We start from the raw sequence: 24,313 nt of genomic DNA, 5'->3' as shown, positions 1-24,313 counted from the left end.
ATCCATTTCAGACTTCTAACCTAAGGAACTGTGAGATAATAAATTGCGTGGCTTTATGACAATAAATTTGTGGCAATTTATTGCAGCAGCAACAAAAAATTAGTGCAACTAATATAGTTTGCGGATTATAATTTGTGCTAAAGCATTGTTGCTTTTGCACTTAGTACAAATGTCAGCCTAATCAAATGGCTTATAATGTCTTATTACTACGAAAATAGTTTTTACCTAGAAGAATATTGGGGCTCCATCAGGGATCTGTGTACTACTCTTTAATTTCCCTTGTTTAATTTTTTTTTTTTTATTTTGGCTTTTTAGGGCTGCACCCAGGCATATTGAAGTTCCCAGGCTAGGTGTCGAATTACAGCTACAACTGCTGGCCTACACCACAGCCACAGCAACTCCGGATCTGAGCAGAGTCTGCAACCTATACCACAGCTAATGGCACCACATTCTTAACCCATTGAGCAAAATCAGGGATCAAATCCACATCCTCATGGATCCTAGTAGCGTTTGCTACCACTGAGCCACAATGGAACTCCTTTAACTTTTTCTTTGTACTTCCTCTGTATCAACCATTAGGCTAAGTACTAGGATGCTAAAATAAAGCCCAGGCCCTGTCTTAAAAAGATTATAGTCTAGTGGCTGAAATGAGCAAATCAATGTTTGCAAATAGTACAAAATGACAATTGGATTCTCAAGTGAGGGAAAGGAACCTAAATGCAGTCTTCATATGCTTTCAGTGTAGTGGGAGAGATCACAAAAATAATTACAAAATAAAAAGGAAATACTCCACTGACACAAACCTGGGAGACCTTTACATTCCTACTAGCAGTATGTGATGGTTTCAGTTTTCCCACATCCACCCCAACACTTGTTAGCATCTGTCTCTTAAGTATAGGCGTTCTAGTGAGTTGTGAAATGGTATCTCATGTGGTTTCACTTTGCATTTATCTATCAAGTAATGGTGCTCAGCATCATTTCATGTATTTATCGGCCATTTGTATATCTCCTTTGCACAAATGTTTGTTCAAACCCTTTGCCACTTTTAACTTGAATTATTTGTCGTTTTATTGTTGAGCTATAATAGTTCTTTATAGATTCTGGGATTCTTTTCACTTATCAGATATTTGATTTTTCAGATATTTTCTCCCACACTTTAGGTTGTTTTTTTGCTTTTTTGATGTTGTCCTTTGTAGCACAAATGTTTTTAATTTTGAATTTCACCTTAGCTATTTTTTTTTTTTTTTTTGCTGATTTTGCTTTTGGTGTTATATCTAAGAAATCCTTGCTTAACCTAAGATCAGCAAGATTTACACCAACTATTTCTTGTAAAAAGCTTATATATTTTGGTGCTTGTATTTAGGTCTTTGATCAAATCTGAGTTAATTTGTGTATCTTTTGACAAATGAGTCTGACTTCATTCTTTGGCATATTGGTATTCAGTTGTTTTCAGCAACATTTCTTGAAAAGACTAATGTTACCCTATTGATTTTTCTTGAAACTCTCACCAAAAATCACTTGAACATTGTATGGATTTATTTTTGGACTCTTGATTCTGTTCCATTGATTATAGTCTGTCTTTATGCTTGTCCTACCACACAGTCTTGATTACTGTAGCTTTGTAGTCAGTTTTGAAAAATAGGAAATGTGAGTTCTTTAACTTTGTTCTTTTTCAAGATTGTTTTTGCTGTCCCTTGCCTTTCCATGTGAATTTGAGATCTATTTGTTGATATTTTGAAAGGGATTACAAAGAATCTATAGATTAATTTGGGAAGTATTGCCACCTTAACAATATTAAATCTTTCAGTCCATAAACAATGGACTTTCCACGTATTTAGATCTAATTCAGTTTCTTTCAGTGATGTTTTGCAGTTTTCAGTGGATTAGTTCTTGTACTTAAATTTATCATAAATATTTTATTCTGTTGATGCCGTTCTAATTGGAATTACTTTCCTTATTTCACTTTCAAATTGTTAATTGCTAGCATATAAAAACACAGTTGACAAGACATGGAAACAACCTAAATGTCCATCGACAGAGGAGTGAATCAAGAAGATGTGTTACATATACACAATGGAATATTACTCAGCCATTAAAGGAACGAAATACCAACATTTTTAGCAACATGGATAGACCTAGAAATTATCATGCTAAGTGAAGTCAGTCAGACAATGAGACACCAACATCAAATGCTTTCACTGACATGTAGAATCTGAAAAAAGGACACAATGAACTTCTTTGCTGAAGAGATCCTGACTCACAGACATTGAAAAACTTATGGTCTCTGGAGAAGACAGTTTGGGGGGGTGAGGGGTGTGTGCTTGGGTTGTGGGATGGAAATCCTGTGAAATTGGATTGTTATGATCATTATACAACTACAGATGTGACAAATTCATTTGAGTAATAAAAAAAAAGAAAAATACAGTTGAAATCTTATTTCCTGCAAACTTTGTTCAATGTATACATGAGCTCCAATAGTTTAGACTTTTGGTTTTGTTTAGACTTCTTGGGATTTTCTATATACAAGATGATGTTATCTATAAGTAGAGATAGTTTTACATACTCTTTTTGAATCTAAATGCTTTTTATTTACTTTTCTTGCTTAATTGTCCTAGCTAGAACTTGCAGTACAATGTCGAAAAGAAGTGGTAAAGATGGACGTTTTTGTCTTGTTTCTTATCTTAAGAGCAAAGCTTTAAGTCTTTCACCATTAGGTATGAAGTTAACTGTGGGTTTTTGATAGATGTCTTTTATTAAATTGATGAAATTCCTTTCTGCTTGCAGTTTGAGTGCTTTTATCATGAAAGGGCCTTGTATTTGACAGATTCTTCTCGGTATCTATTTAGATCATCGTGTAGGTTTTATCCTTTGTTCTGTTAACAAAGTATATTACACTGGTTCATTTTCCTGAGTCGATTCAATCTTATATTCTAGGGATAAATCCCACTTAGTCATGATGTTAAATTCTTTTTATATGCTGCTAGATTCAGTTTCTTAATATTTTGTTAAGTATTTCAGCCTACATGTTCATAAGGAATATTGGTCTATAGTTTTCTTTTCTTGTAATGATTTTGTGTGGTTTTAGTATCAAGTGTAGCCTCAGAGAATGAGTTGAGAAGTGGTCCCTTCTCTTCTGTCATTTGGAAGAATTTGTGAAGGATTGGTGTTAATTCTTTAAATTTTTGGTACAATTCACCATTGAAGCCCTCTGGCTCTGGGCTTGTCTTCGTGAGAAAGCTTTTGATTATTAATTCAAATTGTTTACTTATTATAGTTCTATTCATATTTTAAATCTTCATTGATGTCAATAGTTTGTGTCTTTATAGGAATTTGTCTTTTTCATTGAAGTTATATAATTTGATGATATATAATTGCTTATTATATCACCTTATAATCTTTTTATTTTTATAAGATCACTAATAATGTTCCCCTTTTCATTCCTGATTTTTGTAATTTAAATCTTCTTTTTTGTGTGTGTCAGTCTAGCTAACGTTTCATCCGTTTAATCTTTTCAAAGAATCTTTAGTTTTACTGATTTTTCTCTATCTTTTTATTCTCTTTTTATTTATTTCCAATTTAATCTTTATTATTTCCATCTTACTTGCTTTGGGTTTATCTTGTTTTTTTTCTAGTGTCTTAAAGTTGAAGTTTAGAGCATTGTTTTTATTTTTTAATTTTATTTTATTTTATTTATTTTATTTTATTGTCTTTTTAGGGCCGCTCCCACAGCATATGGAGATTCCCAGGCTAGGGATCAAATTGGAGCTGTAGCCACTGGCCTATGCCATAGCTACAGCAATGCCAGATTCAAGCCATGTCTGTGACCTACACCCAGCTTACAGCAACACCGGATCCTTAACCCGCTGAGCAAGGCAAGGGATCGAACCTGCATCCTCATGAATACTAGTTAGATTTTCTTCTGCTGAGCCAAGATGGAAACTCCTAGAGTGTTGATTTTAGATCTTTCCTTTTTAATGTAGCCATTTAGTCAGGAGTTTTATTTTCTTGCAATGTCTTTGTTTGGCTTTGTTTTCAGGGTACTGTCGTCATAGAATGAGTTAGGAGGGTTTCTTCTGTTTTGTGGAAGAGTTAGTGAAATGTTGGTTTTATTTTATTTTATTTTATTTTATTTTATTTTATTTTATTTTATTTTATTTTATTTTATTTTATAAAATTAATCAGAAAGCCCTTGGGTCTTTACTTCTCCTCATGTGAATATCTTAAATTGCTAAGTCAAGTTTTAAAATTGTTTTAGGTCTACTAAGTGTTTATGTTTCTTCTTGATTTGTTTTTGGTCAGTTATTTATTTATTTATTTATTTTGTCTTTTTGCCTTTTCTAGGGCCACTCCCGTGGCATATGGAGGTTCCCAGGCTAGGGGTCGAATCAGAGCTGTAGCCACCGGCCTATGCCAGAGCCACTGCAACGTGGGATCCGAGCCCCATCTCCAACCTACACCACAGCTCACAGCCATGCTGGATCCTTAACCCACTGAGCAAGGCCAGGGATCGAACCCGCGGCCTCATGGTTCCTAGTCAGATTCGTTAACCACTGCACCACGACGGGAACTCCGGTTTTGGTCATTTATATCTTTCGAAGAATATATCCATTTTTTCCGTATATCTACCTTTTTGGTGTAAAGTTGTTCACTGTGTTGTGTTATAATCTTTTTATTTCTGTATGGTCAGTAGTGATATCCTTTTCGTTCATTATTTTGGTAATTTGTGCCTTTTTTCTTTTGTGTTGCCTATGTGGTTTGCTTTTCTTTTTCTAGTGTCCTAGGATTGAATCTTAAGTTATTTATTTGAGACTTTTCTCATTGTTTATATGTATTTAAAGTTACAGATTTCCTTCTAAACACTGCTTTTTATGTATCCCATAAAATGTGAGATATGTGTTTTCACTATCATTCGGTAAAAACATATTTTCTAATATCCTCTGTGATTCCCTTTCTGATTAATTGCTATTTAAAAGTGTTTTCATTAACTTTCAAATATAGGCAGTTTTCCAAAATTTCTTTCTGATATTGATTTCTGATTTAATTATGTTGTTGTACTCACAAAAGATAGTTTTGGTGTTCTCATTACTTTTAAATTTTTTGAGATTTGTTTTGTGACCTGGAATATAGTCTACTTTGGAAAATGTTTTTTGGTCTTTGAAAAAAATGTGATTTGGCCATCATCGAGTAGTTTATAATGTGAGTTTAGTTTGCATAGGTTGACATTATTCAAATTTTCTGTACTCTTGCTGATTTTCTGTTAATTCTATTAGTTACTGAGAGCAGAAGATTGAAATATCTAATTATAATTCTCAAATCTATTTCTTTCAATTCTACCACTTTGTGCTACATTAATTTTGGTGGCCTTTTTTTAGATGCATATACATTTGTAAGTATTACATTTTTCTGATGTATTGACCCTTTTATCATTTTGAAATGCTGTTTTTCTCAAATGCTAATTCTTTAAAAATTTTTTAATTAAATTTTAATACAGTTTTTAAAGGTTGCACCCCATTTGCAATTTTTACAAAATATTGGCTATATTCCCTATGTTCTACAATACGTTTCTGTAGCCTGTCGTACACCTATTAATTTATATCTCCCACTCCTCCCCTCCCACTGGTAACCACTAGCTTGTTCTCTATATCTGTGTGTTTACTCCTTTTTTGTTATATTCACTAGTTCATTGTAATTTTTAGATTTCACATATAAGTGATATCATACAATATTTGTCTTTCTCTGACTTACTTCACATAGCATAATGCCCTCGAAGTCTATCCATGTTGCTGCAAATGGTAAATTTTTTTTTTGGCTAAATAGTATTCTATTGTACATATATATCATATCTTCTTCATCCATCCATATGTTGGTAGACACTTGGGTTGTATCCAAATCTTGGCAGTTGTAAATAATGCTGCTGAGAACATTGAAGTACGTATGTCTTTTTGAATTAGTGTTTTGGGGGTTTTTTCAGATATTTACCTGGAAGTGGGGTTGTTAGATCATATACTACTTATATTTTTAGTTTTTTGTAGAACATCCATACTGTTTTCCACAGTGGCTGCACCAACTTACATTCCCAACAACTGAGATAATATTTTATAGAGTCTTTTTATATTAACCCACATAGTTACCATTTGTGGAGCTCTTTATTTCTTACTCTGGACTTAAGTTATCATCTAGTGTCATTTCCTCTCAGCCTGAAAGATTTCCTTTAAAAAAACTTTTTTAGATAAATGTTAGCCAATTATGAATCTTTATTTCATCTTTAGTTTTGAAAGAAGCTGCCTTGAAACTATATTTGGATGGTGCTGATTTGACTGTTCTAGTTTTCTTTAGAGTGAATATGTGGGTAACCATGATTATGCTGGAAATCAGCTAAAGGCCAGAATGAGGCAGACTTTTTTTTTTTTGTCTTTTTAGGGCCCCACCCATGGCATATAGAGGTTCCCAGGCTAGGGGTCGAATCAAAGCTACAGCTCCCGGCCTGCACCACAGCCACAGCAATGCCAGATATGAACTGAGTCTGCGACCTACACCACAGTTCACAGCAACCCTGGATATTTAACCCACTGAGCAAGGCCAGGGATCGAACCTGCATCCTCATGGATGCTAATCAAATTCGTTTCCAATGAGCCATGATGGGAACTCCGAGACAGACTTTTCTTTGTGTACACACAAGCTTTCCCAATTTTCTAGACAGTTAATTGATGTCTTCAAACACAATACTTTTCTCATTTACTTTTTATTTTTTCTTTACTCAAAGTCAGGTATTTAGCTATGGAGAAGGAAAAAAAATGAAGGAGTTGCTTATAAAAAAGGTAGGGTAGGGAAATTTAGTGTTCCTTGGACAAACCTTCAATGGATTATACACTTTAGCTTTGCTTCTCACTCCACACTTCTGTCAGGGGATATAAGGTCATTCCTTTAAGTTCAACATTCACTGTGTACATGCTAGAGTTTGGCTTTTCCCACTCTGTTTCTTCTGTCACCGCTCTTTCATCTGTCTTATTTGGTACAAATTTATAGCGATCTCTCTCTCAGTCTCTTCATTGTTATGAGTTTGTATCTTCCTCTATCACCCCAACACACACCTTTCTTACCTTTTTGATTAAGAGGATCCCTTGAGAGAAAGGGGGGAAAATACATGCTGATTGATTTTACTAACCAAAAATTTTGTGCATGTATTTTTAAACAGTTGCAGTGTAATGTGTCTGTGCTTTCTTTGGTCCTGTCTTTTTTTTTTTTTGTCCTTTCTAGGGCCACTCCCGCAGCATATGGAGGTTCCCAGGCTAGGGGTCAAATCGGAGCTGTAGCTGCTGGCCTACACCAGAGCCACAGTAACGCCAGATCCAAGCCACATCTGCAACCTACACTATAGCTCGTGGCAACGCCAGATCCTTAACCCACTGAGTAAGGCCAGGGATCGAATCCACAACCTCATGGTTCCTAGTTGGATTCATTAATCACTGAGCCACAATGGGAACTCCATCTTTGGTCCTGTTTTCACCTGTCTTTTTAAGCATTGTCTGCATTGACATATTTCTTCATGATTATTATTTGAGTAGATTATGAACACATTTTTAAAGAACAGTTTGTTTTATTATCATTATTATAATAGTTAATATTATTTTAGTTACTACTTCCTCTTTCTTTACCCTATTTTCCATCCCACCATCATATACTTTTACCTTTCCTCAGGTAACCAATGTTACAATGTTAACAGTAAGTCTTAATTTGTTCCTTTGGTCAAACTGATTAGCTAAAAGCCATCATGAAAGGCACTTCCTTCTAGAGCAGACTGACGTTGTCATCAGGAAACCAGTTTGTTATTTATGGGTTTTCCAAGAAATCTTGTGATGTCAGCCATGGATCATAGGTGATGTGTTGTGTCTCTGTAATGGCTTCCTAAGCACTGCCATCTCTACTTAGTTCATAGACCGAATTGAGCTATTTTCCTTGTTACAGTTCCTGTTTCCTGTTCTGTTCAAATTTAATTCCTAGACTTGCCAAGTTGTTCATGAGGGTTTTTGTCTGTTTCTGATGAAATATCAACTGGAAGTCAGCTTGGGATAAAGGATGTTATTAACATTTAGTCATTTGTGTATTAGACACCAGAGAAAGACAAGAAATATGAAAACAGTAAATATCAAAATAAATGTCTGCAAACTTCTCCATATTATTTTTCTAATTGATCTAAATCTAATCAAGAGAACAGTTTGGATGATCATAGTTAATAAAATAGCTTTTTCTATTAAATAATATATTTATTGTTTGACTTTTTTTTTTTAGTAAGGCAAGATAAAGCAATAAATAATGAAGAAGTAAAACTTATCATGTGGGCATGATGTAAAACTACAGAAAAAAATAAGAATAAAAGTTTTGCAAATATAAACATACCAATATATAAAAATTACAAATATATATATAGAAACAAAACATGAAAAAGTTTTTGCAGCGAGGTATTCTTTATACTAACATTCAAAATATGAAGTTCTTGGGAATTATATCTAACATAACAAGAGATGTGCAGAAGTCCCATGGGGGAAATAATAAAGCATTATTTTACGACAATAAGACCTCACTAAACGGGAGTTCCCGTTGTGGCGCAGTGGTTAACGAATCCGACTAGGAACCATGAGGTTGCGGGTTCGGTCCCTGCCCTTGCTCAGTGGGTTAACGATCCGGCGTTGCCGTGAGCTGTGGTGTAGGCTGCAGACGCGGCTCGGATCCCGCGTTGCTGTGGCTTTGGCGTAGGCCGGTGGCTACAGCTTCGATTCAACCCCTAGCCTGGGAGCCTCCATATGCCGCGGGAGTGGCCTAAGAAATAGCAACAACAACAACAACAACAAAAAGACAAAAAAAAAAAAAGACCTCAGTAAACGGAGTGATATATAATACACATGGCTTGGAAAACTCAACATTTTATAGATGCCCACTTACTCTTTTGGTGAGGAGAAGAAAATATTTGACAAAAGATTCTGAAACTATAAAGAAAGACAAAGGGCTGGGGGTAAAGAAAGGAAAGCCACAGTGTATTTTGTTGCACTGAAAGACAAATAGACTGATGGAACCTAACTAGTGAAAGTATATTCCTTGGACCTACCTCTTGGCGGCATTACTTGGGAGCTTATTAGAAACACAGAATCTCAGATCCCAGTCCCAGATCAACAGAATCAGAATTTAACAAGATAACCTAGAAGAAAAGGGAAGAAACAGTTTTAATAAACAGTTCTGGGGCAGCTGGTAACCAAAGAAAAAAATAATTGTATTGAAAAGAATAGCTTATTTTATATGGTACAACTATCCCTTATTCTCTGTTTTCTATGTCTTTTTAGGAACATTTGAAAAATCATTGAAAATAAAAGATATTTTGAATGTGTGTTTTCCTGGGTGCATTTATTATCTATGGGCCTGTAATCTATGAATCATCTTGTTAATAAGCTTTTCTTAGGTACCTCAACTTCAGGACGTCTTTATGTGTTTCCAGCATCTCTTGGCTCAAGCCAGTATATCATAACTTAATGATGAAACTGTCACTGTCAGTGTAGATAACTAATGTTGTGACTATGCCCCCTTCATGTGGCAGTGATAAAGCTTTATCTAATTATCTTATAGGTATGCTTTGTATATTTTGGAAAAAACTGCTGAAGATACCAAAGAAAGGGCAGCTCTTCTACTGACAAACATAAGGAAATAATTTACCACCTACTTAGGATTAGAAGACCAGCTCATTCTTAGAGTTTTCTAAAACCAAATTAGGTAAGAAATGTTTTCCATCATATTTTAAATGATTTGTACTCTGCCTCCCCAGTTTCCTTGAAGGCTTCTATAATTCTATTCCTTTGGCCTCTAAGAGAAATGCAGTTAGCATTTTCCTGTAGGAAGTTAGTGTGCCAGCCAGCTGTCAGCCTTATGATGTACCTGATCTCCCATGTCAGGGGAAGCACAATTCAATTTTAAACTAAGTCTTCTGCACAGTGGTGCAGCAGGGCTGCCAACATCTCTCTTTATGGTCCTTTCTTTGAAATTCTCCCTTCTACTCAAAGAGTATAGTTTTATTTTTAAATCATTTGTGTGAGATGAAACCATCACTAACTGACTTTACTTGTCGTTAGTTAAAAAATCAATGAATTGACTGAAATAATCTTTATTTCTGTTACCCTTTCTCATTTCTAGAAAATAAAGTACCACTGCTTATTTAACTTATGACTTGTCTAAACATGTTGAAAGCATTGACTCCAAGGCATAACACTCAGACTCTGAAAGGGAACTATGACAAGTTCAGTCAAAAGGGAAAAGAGGAATAATTTATAAAAGGCGCTGCAGATAATGATGCCAGCCAGTTATTTTAAAATGCATCCATCTCACCTTTTAATGAATTAGATTTGTCAACAGCAAATGTTTTATGCACCACTTGTAATAAAAGTGGCACGCTAAGAATACAGTGCTTTGAGGTTGGTTTCTTCAAAGCTTTAGAGTATGTTCAATTCAAAGATATTTTTTAAATAATAGATATTAAAAAGTATATTTAAATAATGTTAAGGTTGTGACACAAACACCAAATGACAAAATTCAGGAGTTTCAAAGCAGAGGCTGACATGCCATCACTATTTCACATAGTAACTGTTTTTTAAATTAGGAGTGTAACAGACTGATTTGGGGATTGTGTGTCAGTTTAACTTTAAATTCTCTTGTTGTTTTGGTTGGTGTCACAACCTTAATGTCAGCTTTTCAAATAGGTTTCTACATTTCCTTTGGTTTAGGGTCATTAAAAAATGCATATGATGAATCTAAGAGGCATAAATAGGTCACACTGAAGTAGAATTCCTTGATTCTCTGGAGTTGAGAGACAGCTAATACCTGCTTTGGAAGTGGAAAAAGTTAGCTCATGCACTTTTGGTAAATTTCCATTTTTTAGGAATTTGATTCAGACCATTGTAAACCCAAAGAATAAAACATGATATTGGTATAGTTATGTTCTTGTATGTCTATTCTGAATGATTTGATCTGGTTGGTTATCATCTCAAGATGTTAAGGATCACAATTCTCATAATTGATTTTCTTTCTTTCTTTGTTCTTTTTTTTTTTTTGACTAAAAGTACAAGTTAAATCTGATGTTTATTTCAGTTGAAGAATCCTAATTCAATATAACTGAATATGGTAACCCTGCCTTAAAAACTTCCATATTTCAGTCCTTTATACAAGCACTTTTATGCAGATTTTGGGGGGGATAAAGCTTATTTTTTTAAAGTAACACTTGTGGAGTTCCCTGATGGCCTAGCAATTGAGGGCTCAGTGTTGTCACTGCTGTGGCTCAGGCTGTTGCTGTGGCTTGGGTTCAATCCCCTAGCCCAGAAACTTCAACCTGCTGTGGGTGCTGCCAAAAATAAATAAAGTAACATTTGTTCAAGGAAGCAAAATGTAAAGTAAAATCTGATAATTTGTGTTGAATTTTAAAAACAATTCTATTGCCACAGTGGACGTTAATGGATCAGCCGGAGCCTTCCTTACTCCATTCTTCTGGGAAAGAGAGAAGGGGAGAGAAGAGGGAAAGAATAAGCTCCCCACACAAACTCCTTCCTTTTCCTTGATTCTCATTTGTCATGATCTCATAGGGCAGGTCTGCATTGCCTACATTAAATATAGTTTTTTGGGTTCTTTGGTTGGTTGGTTGTTTTGCTTTTTACAGCTGCAGTGGCTTATGGAAGTTCCCAGTCTAGGAGTTGAATCCGAGCTGCAGCTGCCAGCCTATGACACAGCCATAGCCACACTACATCCGAGCTGCATCTGCGACCTACACCACAGTAGCAGCAACATGGGATCCTTGACCCATTGAGTGAGGCCAGGGATCGAACCTGCACTCTCATGGATACTAGTCAGGTTTGTAACCCACTGAGCCACAATGGGAACTCCCTGTACATGGTTTTAATTTAGAAAAATAAGCATAGAATCTGTCCCACAGTGGTCCTTTTCATCACTTGTGTTATAGAAATAAAAAGAAAAGAGAGACAAATTATTTGTTGATCTTTTCTTGCTGACTCATAAAGATACTGACCAATGGAAAACATTTCATAGCTCTCATCTCTTCCTTTATTGAACCTCCAAGTTTTACCCTACCCGGTTTTTAATCAGTGACTAGGAGAACATTAATCATTCTTTCCTAGTGTACTCCATTCTACTATTTCTATCGCTTTAATTTTCAAACAGTGTTGAATTTGAGAAATTTCTAATAGTTTTCATTTCTAGTTCTGACTTTACTTTTCCTACTCACTGAACTCTCTCATATCACATCAATGTTAAATCATCACAATTCTGACAATTAGTATTCTTTCTAAGCCCCAGCCCTCAATACCCAGAGGTAATTATGCTGCATTTGTGTGGTGGTTTGAAAGTGTATACAATTGTATGTGAAGGTTTTGATGAAATCCCCCACATTCGTTTAAACTATACTAGTGCCCTTGTTTGAACAAATGTTTAAAATTATGATTAGGCATTCCCATTGTGGCTCAGTGGTAACGAACCTGAGTAGTATTAATAAGGGTGCCTGTTTGATCCCTGGCCTTGCTCAGTGGGTTAAGGATTGCTGTAAGCTGTGGTGTAGGTCACAGATGTGGCACAGATCCCGTGTTGCTGTGGCTGTGGTGGAGGGTGGCAGCCGTAGCTCCTATTCAACGCCTAGCCTAGGAACCTCCATATGCTGCAGGTGTGGCCCTAAAAAATGCAAAAAAAATAAAAACATAAAATTATTATTATTGGTCATACTAATACTAGTTCTGATTTCTATTGAATAAAAATGAATTTTTACAACAAAAATGCCTGTTTCTAAATTCAGATGAAGCTGTTCAAATAAATGAATTGAAATTCAGTCTATACGTGCAATATGAAAAAGTTTTCTGGCATAGAAACAAAATTATCTCTTTAAATAGTATAGGCCGAAGCCAGCTTCATGCAAATTCATTAAGAGCATTTTCAGATTTATGCATTTAATAAAGTTAGATAGTGGGTCTAACTTACGTATTTAATGTCCTTCAGTGTACAGTGATGTTGTAATGACTGCATGGAAAAAAAAATGAGAGAATTTTATTTAGTGTTTCTGTACATCCGTCGATTCTATAAATGGCTTTCTAATTGGATATATATGCTTTTAATAGTTTTCAATAATATTAAGAGATAATATTTATTGAGTACTTTCTATATTTCAACAGCTGTTCTAAGTACTATCAATGGATTATCTCACGTAATCCCTATAACAACACTAATGATCTCACTATTTTACAGATGTGGTAGAGGCAAATGAGAAGGTTAAAAAACTAGTAAGTAACAGAGCTAGAATTAAAACACTGGCATTATTACTACAGAGCTCACACTCTGAGCCCTTGCTACTCAAAAAGTGGCCCTCCTGCCAGCAGTATCACTGTTACTGGGGAACTTGTTAGAAATGCAGACTCTTGGGCTCCCCCTAGGCCTACTGAAAAAAATCTGCATTTTAACAAAATTCCCAGTTATTGGTATATTAAAGTTTGAGAAGCATAGCTCCAAAACATTGTACTATCCTTCCGTTATGTACAGAATTAAGTATCTTTAAAAATAGATTTCTATTTTTATGTATAATGTAATACTAAATTCCCATCTTAAATGGGTATTCGTATCATATAAAGTGCAGTGTAATGACATCTAATAATTAATCATGAACAAAGATCAAGTGTAACCCAAGTTATCCTGAAATTAATTGTAAAAAAAAGGAAAAAAAAATCCCAGAAATAAGCAGCAAGTCTTTTTCTCTATTGGGCGGCTAACTATTTCAACTCCTGAGACTTTCTTAAAATCACATTGTAGCACACTGCTTCTGAGTAAAGACTCTAGACAGGCTGCATGTATTTGACTCTCAGCTCCTTTGTCTAGCTGTGGAACCCTAGGAAAGTTACACAGCTCTCTGTATCTCAGCCTCATCATCTGGGAAATGAGGTCTAAAAAGGTACTTAACTTTTAATGGATGCGAACTATTGCCTTTGGAATGGATAAGACAATGAGATCCTGCTGTATAGCACTGGGAACATATCTAGTCACTTATGATGGAGCCTGATAATGTGAGAAAAAAGAATGTATATATGTATGTGTGACTGGGTCATTTTACTGTACAGCAGAAAATTGGCAGAACACTGTAAACCAGCTATAATGGACAAAAATAAAAATCATTAAAAAATTTAAAAATAAAATGGTACTTTATAAGAGTGTTGTGAAGATGAAATGAGTTAATATATGGAAAGGCTTTGAAACAGGGCCTGATAAAAGTGAATAAATATTAGCCCCTGTCATATAGAATAGAGTCACATCTCATACTTATTGGTTATCCAATGGTAATAAATTGACACATATTTTTGTTGTTACTCACCACGTAAAGGGATATCTTTGCTGTTAGAGTCTAAGTCACAAACTTTAGTTAGTTTTTTTTTTTTTTAAACTTTCTCCTTGTGTAACTTCCTGCCTATGATTTCTGCCAAACACCACTTAATTTTGGTACTTAACTAATTAAGTCCAGTGTGTCAATTAAAAATCAAAATGAAATGTGTTAACAGTATAGTGAATTTTTAAATATAGTATATGTTTTTAAAGTTAATGAGGATTGTAAGCCCATTCAGCCAACCACTTGCATAAGTAATATGGAAAAATTAGGAGGGTAAACAATGTTTGTTTAAAGGCCTAATGCTCCAGAAGCTTGTTTGTTTCCTTCTGGGTGGACACAGGTTCTGAAATTAATCATGGTAGTCTCTAGGGGAATGATGGTTTGATGTACAAGTACTCACTTAACTATTAAGATTGGGTAAGGATACATCTAATGTGTGAAGTAAGGTGGCATGTTCCTGGAAAGTACAAGTTTGAAAGCTGATTTGTGAATGGCACTGAAATAAAAATACTTGGTGAAAAGAATATCATGGTCAGCTTTTAAAGTGCCAATTCCAGGACACACATCCAGGAAGTCCAGTTCACTAGGCCTGAGATGAACCCCAGGTATTTGACTTTTTTTTCTTTTTTTTTTTTTAAGGCTGAGCCCACGACATATGGAAGTTCCCAGGCTAGGAATTTTTAACAAGTGGCCAAGATAATTATGCTTGAATTAGTGTCTTAGACTACACTTTGAGAAACACTGCCATGGAAGCAGACATGAAATAAAAAAGTTTTTGTGGACTACCCATTCCTTTTTGTGACATTGTCCTCTTTGATACCAGTTTTTTATATCCTCTGACCCTACTTGCTTTATATTCTTTGTTTTTTCCCTTATCCTCTGTTAGCGGTCCCCAAGTCAGTCATTCATTTTCTTCTTTCCTCTTTTTAACCTTTTCTCAAAGATATCTTCTGGATTTATCAGTCATATCTTTGCAGATGGTTCTACAAAATAGTCACAAAGGTCTCCTTTTTAATCTAAAATTCTCTAAGCCAAAATGCAGATGCTGAAATCATTTTAGAGGCTATGGCAACATAAAAAAAAACAGAAGAAGTTGAAAAGGATTAGAATAGAGTAGAATCTAACATATTACAGCAAGTGTTAAGGGTAAGCAGTGTTTCATAAAGCTTTTAAGAAATATGTGCACACTTACACATTAGATTGCTTTTTTTTTTTTAACTTTGTAAGTCTTGGTCCAAAAATTTGAAAGGTACTTTCTCAGTCTTGGTGTCCTGAACTTCAATATGACATTCTGAGCACTCTGTTTTCTCATGTATTCCCTTCATATATCTGCCCCATTTGTATTCTGGACCTTACCATTTGTGTGATCTATTCATAATCATCAAATCTAAAACTGAATTTGCTCTGCCTCCTTTTTTTATTTTTATTTTTAGGGCTGCACCTGTGGCATATGGAAGTTCCCAGGCTAGGGGTCAAATCAGAGCTAGTGCTGCCAGCCTACACCACAGTCACATCAAATGCAGGATCTGAGCCGAGTCTGTGACCTATACCATGGCTTACGGCAACGGCAGATCTTTAACCCACTGAGCGAGGCCAGGGATCAAACCCACATCCTCTCGGATACTAGTCAGATTCACTTCCACTGAGCCACAATGAGAATTCCCTGCTCTGCCTTCTTGTTAACATTTTCTTCATAAGTTTAAAGAATCTGTTCATAAACTACCATTCTGTCATTCAGATTAAAGTTGCAGAATTTCCTTTGTAATAATTTAGCCCTTACTACATAAACTTCCCTGTAGCCTCATCTCACTATCCTGTCCTATCTTTGGGCCCTACCCAGCAGGAAACCTTATGGGCAACCGTAGTGGTCACCTACCCCTCAGCTAGCTTCTAGAAGGCTAGCATGAGCATGCACTGCCTGGTGTCTATATGACTGCCTTGAGCAAGATTGTAAGAGCGTTTCACAACAAGCACGTGCTGCTCTGACCAATGTCTACCTCTTTTTCTTAGCCATTCCCTTCATAACTGGTCATTTTTATTGCCAACAAAGAGTCACACTCTGCATTTTATCTTCTGCTAGTTTCTAATGACATATCTACAAGTTTTCTGCCTCTTATCATGACTATAATTTTTACATCATCTTGTTTGGTTTCTCTAATGACTTAGGTCTAAAGTCCAAGCTTTTTATGCCTTGGCTATGTTAACACCCACTTGGTGTTCCCTTGGCTATATTTGTCTGCATCAAATGTAGCGACCCTAGGCTATCTCTTCATACCCTGAAGAGTCATTTCAAAAGCTTTCTTTTTCTTTTGCCCCATCTTCTTCCTATTCCTAACTGACCTTCTTGCATCTGTTCTCTTACCCCACACACAACCATCTGAACACACATTTTAGTAAATATTTGTAAAACTGTAGTCATGTGCTGCCTTAGTAAAAAACCTTTTATGACTCCCTGTTTTGTATAGGATAAAAGTATAAGTATTTTTCTTCTGGAGGGAAAAAAGACCTTTGCGTACCTATCTGGCCATAATATATCTCTTTGATTTTATCTTTCACTGTTTTCACTTATGAATGTTCTTATTCTCCAGAGCAGTCCTGTTTCTGCCCCAGGGATGTTCTCCCATTTTAATTAACAAGGTGCCCCTGTTGTTGGTGGCTCATAGTATGGAGCAAACATCTGTGTCTGAGGTTTAGGAGTGGGAGCCCATCATATACAAAGAAACCTCAAGCTAGAGCCCTGATTACTCAAGGCAATAAGAAGTTATTAAGATCCCAGGTTGTGGAAAAAGAGGGAAAAGAATGGGAGACAAACATATTATTTACTTCCATAATTAGTCTCTGATGGATGCTCCTTTGATCCTACCTTCATTAGCTGTTGGATCATTCCCCAAATTGGAGAACACTTGACTCTATATTTAGTAAGAGATTAAATGTCTCCAACTGTGGGGCCTCTGAGGCTATGGATTTTGCAAAATCAGTGGGCTCCCACCTTTATCTTCCTTTCTGTTGGTGCTTTACTTCCCTATTTCCTCTGCCCAAAGGAAAGTCTGGCTGCAGGGCTTCTAGATCATTTGTTACTCCTACCACTCTGTTGATACTAAATTAGCTAATGTCTTGTTATATTGTTTGTTTTTGTTTCTCCTGTGTCAAAAATAAAACATATTCATTATGATAAGTTCAAAATAAATGGATTATAAATAATAAAAATTCCTTTCCCTATACCTTTTTAGTTTTACCACCCACACATTGGCATTGTTGATAGTTTGTTGAGCATACTTCCTGAATTTTGGGAATGATTTATTTGGCTTTTTTTTAAAATAAGTATTATACTGAACAATGCTGCATATATAATTCTACAACTTACTTTTCGAAATAAAATTCTATCCTGCTGTATAGCACAGGGAACTATATGTCTAATCACTTGTGATAGAACATGATAGAGGATAATGTGAGAAAAAGAATACACACACACACACACACACACACATATAACTGGGTCACTTTGCTGTATAGCAGAAATTGACAGAACAGTGTAAATCAATCATAATAAAAAATTAAAATAAAATACTATAACGTACTAGGAATCTTTCTATATCATGCCATACAGAGCTAGATTATCATTTTTATAGATATTCCATTTTATATTTGTTATATCGGTATTTAAAATATCCCATATATTGACATCACATCATAATAAAGTAGGATAGGTTTACATAGCCTACACCTGTTCTTCTACATCCTGACATGATCTCATGTTTGCGATACCAGTAGAGTGAACAGAATTCTCACTTTTAACACAGGTTTAAATTGACCATAACCCATTTCTCTTTTCCAGATCCTTTCCAGAAGTAATATAAGCTAACACATCTTTTTCAAGGTTAGCATGAAGTATGCTTGCTAATAAATTGAGTACACTTTGGCATGAGCAGGTAGATACAGCCAGCTTCTTCGGATCTTAGGTGAAGGTGGTAGCAAAAGTGTTTGGTGCTGCCAGCTCTCCTGGACACTTGATGTGCAGCCAGTTATGCTGAGCCCATGCTCTGAGCTGTGGATTCCTGTTTCCCATCCATTATTCAGCCTTGCCATAGAGTGAATATAATCCAAGCTCTATTGCTACAAGATACAATTTATTATGTGTCATGTGGTATAGTTATATAACTACTTATTGTTGACTAACACATTTTTATTTTGTAATAATCATTTTAGTGACAGTGATTTCGGATAAAGAAAAGAAAACAGCAGTGCATGTTTAACAGTTAGTACTAAATTTCCTTTGACTTGCTGACAAGAATTAATGTGTAACTAACTCACACTCCGGGGGCTGTAATGACATCACAAACCACATGAAAACAAGAAGACAGAGAATCACTAATATCTACTGCATAGTCTTATTTTAGGACAGTGCCTGAAAATACTACATTTTATTACTTAGCTGCAGACTGTATGTTTGTGTACCACTCTATGAACCATGACTTTTCATTTAGACCAAGTGACTGTACTAAATTAATTTCTTTCATTTCAGTTCCACATTTTCTTGTGCATATATGAGAGGTGAATCAGTAGTTTTTTACCAATGGAAGGCAAAAAATTCAGTTTAGGCAAAGTTTTTAGGATACTGTAATTATTGAAAACAAAGCTGACAGGTAGGAGGATCTCAAAATGTTACCCCCTGCAGGCATTCCCATTGTGGCCCAGTGGTTAACGAATCTGGGAACCATGAGGTTGCGGGTTGGATCCCTGGCCTTGCTCAGTGGGTTAAGGATCTGGCATTGCTGGGAGCTGTGGTATAGGTCGCAGACACGGCTCACATCCCGCGTTGCTGTGGCTCTAGCATAGGCCGGTGGCTACAGCTCAGATTGGACCCATAGCCTGGGAACCTCCTGTATGCAGCGGGAGCAGCCCTAGAAAAGGCAAAAAAAAAAAAAAAAGATAAAATGTTTCTCCCTGCAAGCAAAGCAGACATTAAATTAATTATTTATAAGAGCTCAAATGACACACAAAATTTAATTGTGAAATTCCATAATGTTTTGGAAATATTTATACTTAACTCAGAAAATATTTTGTTGGAGCTTATATTTCTTTTTTTTTTTTTCTTCTGTCTTTTTATCTTTCTAGGGCTGTGCCTGTGACATATGCAGGTTCCCAGGCTAGGGGTCTATTGGGAGCTGTAGCCGCCAGCCTACGCCATAGCCGCAGCAGTGCCAGATCCAAGCCACATCTGTGACCAAAACCACAGTGCACGGCAAAGCCAAATCCTTGATCCGCTGAGCAAGTCCAGGGATCAAACCCACAACCTCATGGTTCCTGGTCGGATTGGTTTCCACTGCGCCACAATGGGAACTCCTGGAGCTTATATTTCTTACTGAATTAATTTATATTATGGTTTAGGATGAAGTTAAACTGGGAAAGTCTACTACTTTGTAGTCTCTAAGTTTAGCAAAATATTCAAAATAATCATATTGATGAATTTGATTAAGTTATTGGCCAAAACTTTGCATAGAGGCAAAAAATAGAAACTAAAATATTTAGGCTAAAATATTTTGTATTTCATTATTAAAAATTAAAATTTATGGTGTTTTCCATTGGTTTCTTTTTTATTTTATTTATTTTACTTATTATATATTTATTCATTTATTGTCTTTTGTCTCTTTAGGGCCGCATTTGCAGCATATGGAGGTTCCCAGGCTAGGGATCGAATCAGAGCTACAACTGCCAGCCTATACCACAGCCACAGCAATGCCAGATCTAAGCAGCATCTGCAACCTACACCACAGCTCACAGCAACACCAGATTCTTAACACACTGAGCAAGGCCAGGGTTTGAACCTTCGTCCTTATGGATGCTAGTTGGGTTCGGGTTCATTAACCACTGAGCCAAGACAGGATCTCCTTTTTTTTTTAATTTTATTGATTTTTATTTTTTTCCATTATAGTTTGTTTACAGTGTTCTGTCAATTTTCGACTGTACAGCAAGGTGACCCAGTCACACATACATATATACATTTTTTTTCTCATATTATCATTCTCCATCATAAGTGACTAGATATAGTTCCCAGTGCTATACAGCAGAATCTCATTGCTAATCCATTCGAAAGGCAATAGTCCGCATCTATTAACCCCAAATTTCCAGTCCATCCCACTCCCCATCCCCCTCTTGGCAACCACAAGTCTAATCTCCAAGTCCATGATTTTCTTTTCTGTGGAAATGTTCATTTGTGCAGTATATTAGATTCCAGATATAAGTGATATCCTATGGTATTTGTCTTTCTCTTTCTGACTGACTTCACTTAGTATGAGAGTCTCTAGTTCCATCCATGTTGCTGCAAATGGCATTATTTTGTTCTTTATGGCTGAGTGGTATTCCATTGTGTATATATATCACATCTTCTTAATCCATTCATCTGTTGATGGACATTTAGGTTGTTCTCATATCTTGGCTGTTGTGAATAATGCTGTAATGAGCATGCGAGTGCATATGTCTTTTTTAAGGAAATTTTGTCCAGATATATGCCCAAGAGTGGGAATGCTGTGTCATATGGTAGTTCTATATATAGTTTTCTAAGATACCTCCATACTATTCTCCATAGTGGTTGTACCAATTTACATTCCCACTAACAGTGCAGGAGGGTTCCCTTTTCTCCACACCCTCTCCAGCATGTTATTTGTGGACTTACTAATGATGGCCATTCTGACTGGTGTGAGGTGATATCTCATGGTAGTTTTGATTTGCATTTCTCTAATAATAGGGATGTTGAGCATTTTTTCATGTCCTTGTTGGCCTTCTGTACATCTTCCTTGGAGAAATGTCTATTCAGGTCTTTTGCCCATTTTTCCATTGGGTTGGCTTTTTTGCTGTTGAGTTGTATAAATTGTTTATATATTTTAGAGATTAAACCCTTGTCGGTTGCATCTTTTGAAACTATTTTCTCCCATTCTGTAAGTTGTCTTTTTTTTTTTTTATGGCTTCCTTTGCTGTGCAAAATATTGTCAGTTTTATTAGGTCCCATTGGTTTATTTTTGCTTTTATTTCTGTTGCCTCAGGAGACTGACCCGAGAAAACATCTGTATGGTTGATGTCAGAGAATGTTTTGCCTATGTTTTCTTCTAGTTTGATGGTGTCTTGTCTTATGTTTAAGTCTTTTGTTTTCCATTTTTGAATATTCTTTGAATTTAATAAATTTCTCGGATACCTGAGAAAGAGTATATAGAAGAGTCAATTGAAGTTGTCGACAAATTAAAATTTACTAACCATAAAATGTAACTTGGAAAATTATAAAAATAATAAATTTTAAAAAACACAGTCTTCAGAAAAATGTCTGTGATGGATAAAACTAGGAAATTGATTAAAGTATGTGAAATGTACCAAGAATCATCTGTTTTTATGTTTTTAGTATTCAAATAATATAGAGATTTTTTTACTTCAGGAGTTTCTGTCGTGGCTCGGTAGAAACAAATCTGAGTAGCATCCATGAGGATGACGGTTTGATCCCTGGCCTTTCTCAGTGGGTTAAGGATCCAGAGTTGCCACGAGCTGTGGTGTAGATTGCAAACGCAACTCAGATCTCATGTTGCCATGCCTGTGGCATAGGCCGGTGGCTGCAGCTCTGATTTGACCCCTAGCCTGGGAATATGCTGCAGGTGCAGCCCTAAAAAGACTTTTCACTTCAGTGAGCACAAATATAAGAATTTTTTGAAGAAATATTATTTTGAATATAATAATTATATAGGTCCATGAATATAATAAAGCCACTTAATTGATTAGTAAATATGTATCTCAAAAATTATGTAATTGTCCTTATTTTTGGTACTGTTTTTACTCTAAAAATATATCCTAGTTTGGATGATAAATTATATAATCCTTTTATGTATATATGCTTTATCCCTTCTTTCCTAAATCCCCTTTCCTCATATTCAAAAGATTGCTTTATGTTTACACCTAACTGTAATTCCTGTACTTCATATTCATTATTTCTAATAAAAACTCCGTTTTCCCCAACAAATTAAAAATTAACTCTTTCTTCCAAGTTTTCTCTCTTAAGAGTGTAACTTTTCTCCCGATCACTTAGATTTAATATCTTGTTATACACTGATTCCCATCTCTCTTTTACAAAGATCATTCTGGTGGTGGGATAGAGAATGAATTAGGGGATGGTGCAAAAAATAAGGATACTTACTGAGCAAACTGCTGCACTACTCCAGGTGATGGATGTTGAATTTATACCAGAGCCCTGTGGGAACATGGATAGATATAACAGATACGGGGAATACCAATCAACGGCTGTGGGACTGGTGAAAGAATGTTAGCATGTGGGGAATGACTCCCATGTTTCTGACTTACGTACCAAGATGGAGAGTGGTGCTGTTAACTATCATAGGGACCTTAAGAAAATGAAGACTTTTTGGAAGGAAGGTAATAAAATTGTTTGGGAACATGCTGAGTTTGAGGTGCCTGTGAAACATTCAAGGGAGTTATCCAAAATGGGGTTAAACAGTTAGAACAGGAGCTCCAACACACAAGTTGTAGCAGAAGACATGGATGTGGATGAAATTATCTGTTGGGAGACCAAAGGAAAGAGCAAAATAAAGAACTAGTAAAGGAAATGGAGCTGTGGTGTCCAAGACAGATTTGGGGAAGAAACAGTGTCCTAATAGCACTTCCTTTGGGGAAGGAAACGCCTGGGACTCCTGTGGAGTGTAGCAGGTTGGAGAGAAGACTGACAGTTGGCAATTTTGAGGTTCTTAACTATATAGCTTAGGATATGTTTCCAGAAATATTTTTACATTTGAAACTTTTATTTATTTATTTATTTATCTATTTATTTAGTCTTTTGTCTCTTTAGGGCCTCATTCACAGCATATGGAGGTTCCCAGGCTAGGGGTCCAATCGAAGCTATAGCTGTCGGCCTATGCCAGAGCCACAGCAATGCCTGATCCGAGCTTCATCTGCCACCTACACCACAGTTCACAGCAACACCGGATCCTTGACCCACTGAACAAGGTCAGGGATTGAACCCCCAACCTCATGGTTCCTAGTAGGATTCATTTCCACTGCGCCACAATGGGAACTCCTAAAACTTCTATATTTAAGCTTAATAAATTCAGCTTCAGTGATACAATAATTTATGTATAGTTTCACAGGCAACATTTATTCTATCACTCCTCTGAAAACTTATTATTCATTTTTACTCTGACTTTTTTGGAGTTTCACATTGTGTGTACAAGGGCATGTTGGTTAGCATAGAATCAGTTTTTTAATACCTTATCAAGGACATCAGTTTTATTCTGAGTTGACATTTCAAACTGTCCTAGAAATTTAACTTTGAAGTTGAGTTAGTCTAAAACAATTTGAAAAAATCTCTTGGTTTCATTCTTAGGACCTGTTTCTCAGTGGTATCTATGCATAAAATTTTAACTTTTTAACATTTTATTTTTACTTATGGGTTCTTATTTTTCAAAGAATGTGTTTTGTACCTTTAGACTTTCTTTAGTAATTAAAGCATTTAAGTTACTCATTTAAGTAGTTTTTACCTTAAAACCTATGAGTCCACATTGCCTCTTCTGTTTATTTTGGTCCCTCAGCTTTGGTATATGATTCATTTTTTAATAGAAAAATGCTGTGCTCTTTCATCACAATTACAGTCATTGGTCTGATAATCCTTTAAGTCAATCTACACAAAACAAGAAGCTCATATCAAACTCCTGGCAGGTTTAGTTAAAATTAAAATGCATGCTCAACTGTTGAGATTGTCAAGTGTGGAAATAATATTTGTCCAGCTGGACAGCTTTCTTTTGTAGTTGCTAAATGAAAGTTGAGATTCTGTCTGCTCCTTGAAAGCTTCTGTGTCATGAAGGTAATTTGGACTGTTTGTGGTTTGACAGGGATTATTAAAATCAGATGAAGTGAAGGGAA

At 35.8% G+C, this 24,313-nt stretch overlaps 1 protein-coding gene across 4 annotated transcripts in view; it reads left to right on the top strand.

Moving 5' to 3' along the window:
• KIAA0825 (KIAA0825 ortholog) overlaps window positions 1–24,313 on the top strand; it is a 402,395-nt gene that overhangs the window by 9,761 nt on the left and 368,321 nt on the right. For 3 of the 4 annotated variants that reach the window (XM_047778295.1, XM_047778298.1, XM_047778299.1), the window contains exon 2: window positions 9,616–9,759. The exons of the other annotated variant lie outside the window; for it this stretch is intronic. The gene's annotated coding sequence lies outside the window, so the exon portion shown is untranslated. The remainder of the gene's footprint in view (window positions 1–9,615; window positions 9,760–24,313) is intronic. 4 annotated transcript variants of the gene reach the window in all.

The sequence above is a fragment of the Phacochoerus africanus genome, chromosome 4 (assembly GCF_016906955.1).
Source record: "Phacochoerus africanus isolate WHEZ1 chromosome 4, ROS_Pafr_v1, whole genome shotgun sequence".
Lineage (NCBI taxonomy): Eukaryota > Metazoa > Chordata > Mammalia > Artiodactyla > Suidae > Phacochoerus > Phacochoerus africanus.
The sequence above is the reverse complement of the archived record's forward strand: the minus strand, read 5'-3'. Positions and strand labels throughout refer to the sequence as shown.